This window comes from Otolemur garnettii, unplaced genomic scaffold, assembly GCF_000181295.1.
Source record: "Otolemur garnettii isolate 467f Iridium unplaced genomic scaffold, OtoGar3 scaffold00100, whole genome shotgun sequence".
Taxonomy (NCBI): Eukaryota; Metazoa; Chordata; class Mammalia; order Primates; family Galagidae; genus Otolemur; species Otolemur garnettii.
Genome location: NW_003852495.1, coordinates 7,723,097 through 7,728,662, shown reverse-complemented (window position 1 = coordinate 7,728,662; position 5,566 = coordinate 7,723,097). Strand labels below are relative to the sequence as shown.

At 45.4% G+C, this 5,566-nt stretch overlaps 1 protein-coding gene across 4 annotated transcripts in view; it reads right to left on the bottom strand.

Annotated features, from left to right (window-relative positions):
- Positions 1-5,566, bottom strand: part of ACTN4 (actinin alpha 4) — a 94,478-nt gene that overhangs the window by 45,056 nt on the left and 43,856 nt on the right. The window contains exon 1 of one of the 4 annotated variants that reach the window (XM_023516885.1): positions 3,768-3,790. The exons of the other annotated variants lie outside the window; for them this stretch is intronic. The gene's annotated coding sequence lies outside the window, so the exon portion shown is untranslated. Of the gene's footprint in view, positions 1-3,767; positions 3,791-5,566 lie in introns of those variants that run through there. 4 annotated transcript variants of the gene reach the window in all.

The following is a 5,566-nucleotide window of genomic DNA, read 5'->3' as shown; positions in this document are numbered from 1 at the left end:
CCCGCCACAAAGCCCAGCTATTTTGTTGTTTTTGCAGTTTGGCCAGGGCGGGCTTTGATCTCGCCAACCTCGGTATATGGTGCTGACACCCTATTCACTGAGCTATAGGTACTGCCCTATTTATTTTTTTGAAACCAAGACTCACTCTGTTGCTCTGGGTAGAGTGCCATGGCATCATAGCTCACAGCAACTTCAAACTCCTAGGCTCAACCAATCCTCTTGCCTTAGCCTCCTGAGTAGCTGGGGCTATAGGCTTTTGACATGACACCTAGCTAGTTTTGTTTGTTTTCTATTTTTAGTAAAGACAGGGTTTTGCTCTTGCTCAGGATGGTCTTAAACTCCTGAGCTCAAGCAATCCAACCATAGCAGCCTCCCAGAGTGCTAGGATTACAAGCATGAGACACCATACCCCGCCTCAGTCCAGTTTTAGTATATTCTAGTTAAAGTTGTATACACTACTATCTATTTTCAGAACATCTCTATCACCCCAAAACTTTTGGCAGTCACTCCCCATTTCTTCTTCCCTCCCAGGCACGTGGCAACCACTAACCTATTGTCTCTATAGATTTGCTTATTCTGGACATTTCACACAAATGGAATCCTATGGTATATCTTTTGAGTCTGGTTTCTTTCACTTAGCATATTTTCAAGATTTGTCTACATTATAGCACATATTAATACTTCATTCCTGCATATGTCTGAATGATATTCCATTGTATGGATAAAACACATTTTATTTATCCAGTTGATAGACATTTGGGCTGTTTCTACCTTTTGGCTACTATGAATAGTGCTATGAACATTCTTGTATAAGCTTTGTGTGGTTATATTTTCAATTGCCTTGGGCATATACATCCAGGAGTGGAATTTCTAGGACATAAAGTAACTCTATGTTTAAAAATTTGAGGAACCGGGCAATACCTGTGGCTCAGTGTGTAGGGCACAGTTCCCATATACTGAGGGTGGCGGGTTCAAACCTGATCCCGGCCAAACTACAACAAAAAAATAGCCGGACATTGTGGCGGGCACCTGTAGTCCCAGGTACTCAGGAGGCTGAGACAAGAGAATCACCTAAGCCAAATAGCTAGAGGTTGCTGTGAGCTGTGACGCCACAGCACTCTACCAAGTGAGACTCTGTCTCTGGAAAAAAACTTTTTTTTTTTTTTTGAGGAAACTACTCAATTCTAATATGAAGCCAGTAGACAATCTAATACATACCCACATAACACAAAAACTCAAATCAATCAAGGTGGGGGGTGGGCAGAAGAACAAGGGAGTATGGAGAGGGGAGTATGGAGATGCTCCCATTTAAGAGGTACATCTTTCAGGGGAAGGACACGACTATAAGAGGGCCTTTACCTAACAAATGGAAACCTTATTCTTTGTACCCTTAATTAACCTGAAACAATTAAAAAATATTTAAAAACTGCCGTAACTATTTTCAACTAGGATACAAAAACCCCATTTTCCATCTGCACAGCAATGTGAGGGTTCTGTTTTAAAAGTATTTGACTTTCTGATTCCATCTATCAAGTGGGTGTGAAGTGGTATCTCTTCATGGTTTTGATTTGCCCTAATGACTAATTGTGAGCATCTTTTCTTGTGCTTATTAGCCATATTGACTATTTGTATATCTTCTTTGAAGAAATGTCTATTCAAATCCTTTGCCTATTTATTTATTTGAGACAGAGCCTCAAGCTGTCCCCCTGGTAGAGTGCCATGGCATCACAGCTCACAGCAACCTCCAACTCCTGGGCTCAAGCGAGTCTCCTGCCTCCGCCTCCCAAGTAGCTGGGACTACAGGCGCCTGCCACAACGCCTGGCCATTTTTTGGTTGCAGCCATCATTGTTGTTTGGCGGGCCCGGGCTGGGGATTTGAACCTGCCACCTTAGGTGTACGTGGCTGGCGCCTTAGCCGCTTGAGCCACAGGCGTCGAGCCCCTTTGCCCGTTTTTAACTGGCTTTTTATTGTTGAGTTGTAAGAGTTCTTTATATATTCTGAACACTAGATCCTTACGAGATATATAATTTGTAATATGTCTTTTTAGTTTAATAGTGTCCTTTGAAGACAAAAAGTGTTTAGTTTTAAAATCGTAACTTTTTTTTTTTTTAAGACAGTCATTATGTTGCCCTCGGTAGAGTACGGTGGCATCACAGCTCACAGCAATCTCAAACTCTTGGGTGTAAGTGGTTCTCTTGCCTCAGTCTTCCAAGTAGCTGGGACTACAGGTGCCTGCCACAAGACCTAGCCCCATATACCAGGGGTTATGGGTTTAAGCCCGACCCTGGCCAAAACTGAAAAAAAAAAAGACCTGGCTATTTTTTCTTTTTTGCAGTTTTTGGCCAGGGCTGGGTTTGAACTTGCCACCTCTGGCATATGGGATCGGCGCCCTACTCCTTTGAGCTACAGGTGCTGCTCAGGCCTGGCTATTTTTTTGTTGCAGTTGTCATTGTTGTTTAGCTGGCCCAGGCCCAGTTCAAACTCGCCAGTGCCAGTGTATGTGGCTGGCACCGTGGTAACCACTGTGCTTTGGGCACTGAGCCTAAAGTCTAATTTACCTATTTCTCTTCATGTTTCTACTGTCACATGTAAAAAACCATCACCTAATCCAAGGTCATGAAGATTAATGCCTGTGTTTTCTTTTAAGAGTTTAACAGTTTTAGCTTGTTCATTTAGGTTTTTGATCCATTTGGAGTTAATTTTTTATATAGTGTGAGGAAGGATCCAACATTATTCTTTGCTGGTAGATACCCAGTAGCTCCTGCACTACTATGTATTTGTTGAAAAGACAATTCTTTCCCCCACTGAAGTGTCATGCACCTTCGTTGCAAATCAATTGACAACAAATATATGAGACCTGGAAGCTTTTTTTAAAAATGCCCTAGGGAGGTGCCTGTGGCTCAAGGAGTAGGGCGCAGCCCCATATACCAGGAGGCAGGTTCAAGCCAGGCCCTGGCCAAAACTGCAAAAAAAAAAAAGCCCTGGCGGCGCCTGTGGCTCAGTGGGTAGGGCACTGGCCCCATATACCGAAGGTGGCCGGTTTGAACCCAGCCCTGGCCAGACTGCAACAACAAAAATAGCTGGGTATTGTGGTGGGTGCCTGTAGTCAGCTACTTGGGAGGCTGAGGCAAGAGAATTGCCTAAGCCCAGGAGCTAGAAGTTGCTGTGAGCTGTGTGAGGCCACGGCACTCTACCGAGGGCAGTAAAATGAGACTCTGTCTCTACAAAAAAAAAAAAAAAAGACCAAACCTCCTAATAGGCCAAATGAATCAGACTGCCTGGACATGACTCCTGGAAACAGTTCACCAGGTAAGTATAAAATGAAGTTAGGGTTGAGAAACACCACTCTAACCGTTTCATTCCATAAATGAGAAATCTGAGGTCCAGGTAGAACCAGAGAGGCCTTGTCACTGGATTTGTTAGACTAGACCGGACCCTTGGAGCTCAAAGAAACCCCAGAGGAACAGGGGATAGTTGGCCCAGGGTTGGAAGGGGCTCCAGTCTGAGCCCTGTCTCTTTTCTCACTTTTCCAGAGCTATCCCACACACTGAAAACCAACCAACCAACCCAGCCACTCACCCAAAGCTACTCGGATTACATTCCAAAGAACTGGGTCCTCATTAAGGGAGAACCTGCCTTCCCCCGAGTCTGCTTGCAGAAAAATATATGGGTCTGAAGTGAGGTAGGGTGGTCAACAGGGCAGAGGGAGGAGGCAGTGCTCATTCCAAGCAGAGCTTCCCAGGAAGAGGAGGTGGGTGAGGCCTACCTTGAAATAGCTACCTTTAACAGAGGAAACTTCCACTCCCAAAAAGCATTTTAAAATTAGGGCAGCAGCAGAGGCTGGGGCCTTGCCCTCGGCCTCCTTTGGCCCCAGCTGGCATTCTGCTGTGAAATGATCAGGCACACAGGGCCCTTCACCTGAAGAACAGTTGAGTTTGAGCTACAAAAACCCCATTTACTTTTCAGTGCTTACAGCTAAGCTCAGGTTTCAGAATGGGGGTGGAGAATTAAAGGTCATCTGGTTTAAACTTTGATCTTTCAAAAAGATAGCCACGTGAGCCAATTCTGGTCTTGAGACCATGTGGCTTGGAACCCTAACAGAAGCCTAAGAGGTCCAGTCTTTAGAATTAAAGGTTTAGTTCAGACAAATCTACTAGGGGGTTGCTCATCCATACAAGAGGCACTGGCATTTGAGAAGAGATCAGATGGTAGTGACAGGACTGCTGTTTAGGCAAATGCAAGCCCTACACACCTCTGCCTTGGGCTACAGACCCCCACCTCTACACTGGAGCTCCGCAACAGATCTTTCTAGGTGCAGAGTGCCACAGGAAAGGGGCATTTGGAAGCAGGGCAAACACTCCCTTTTCTCCCTTCATTCATCTCTTTAGCAAGCAACTTGGTTTTTGCTGGTGTTCATGTAATTCACAAACTGGGCCTTGCTGGTAAAAGGGTGAATATGCCAGGCCCCAGGAGTGATCTCTAACAATGGTAAGGGTTTTGCCTTTGACAACTGAAACTCCTTAGTGATGTTTTAGTGATTTTTTCCCATGTTTTAAGAAATTCTGAATCAACAGTCCACATAGCCAGGTCAGAGCCTTCTCGTACTACAGCAAAAGCAGAGAGAGGGGTCTAGGGGTGAGTGACAATACTGGGTTAGTATGGAAATCTGTGATTCTGATTCACTTGGTGGACATGGGAGCCTGGGTACGTACAAGCATCAAAAACATGTTGGTTGGGCATGGTGGCTCACACCTGTAATTCTAGCACTCTGAGAGGCCAAGGCAGGCAGATCGCTTGAGGTCATGACTTCCAGACCAGTCTGAGCAAAAGTAAGACCACCACTAAAAATGTGAGATCTCCACATTTGAGATCCCCACTCAAGAGCCAGATCTCCACTAAAAATGAAAAACTGAGGCAACAGGATCACCTGAGCCCAAGAGTTTGAGGTTGCCATGAACTACGATACCACAGCACTCTACTGAGGGCCAAAATGTGAGACCCTGTCTCAAGAAAAAAAAAATCCCTTTCAGAAGAAAGATGAGTTTGGAGCACTGAGAGAATTCAGGGCATTTATTTATCTACATAATCAATGCCCCTCAGAAGTAGAAAAACACTGGCACCCAGCCCACAGAGGTGCTTAGTGTTCATCAATCTGCTTGCAATTTTCAAGGCTCAGCAAGGCTCTCCCCTTCAGGACTGGTACCTAGCAGGGGCTCAGAGAGTACTGGATGAGGGGTGAATGATCCCTAAGTCTATCTAAGAGGTGCCTCAGACCAGAAATTCCACACATGGAATTTGGAGTTTGCCAGCAGGCTAGTGATGCATCAAGAGTTCTCCAATCGGCTCAGCGCCTGTAGCTCAGCAGCTAGGGTGCCAGCCACATATGCTGGAACTGGCAGGTTCGAACTGGCCCAGGCCTGCCAAACAACAATGACAACTACAATTTGTGGCGGATACCTGTAGTTCCAGCTACTTGGGAGGCTGAGGCAAGAGAATCACTCAAGCCCAAGAGTTTGAGGTTGTTGTGAGCTGTGATGCCACATCACTCTACTGAAGGCAACACAG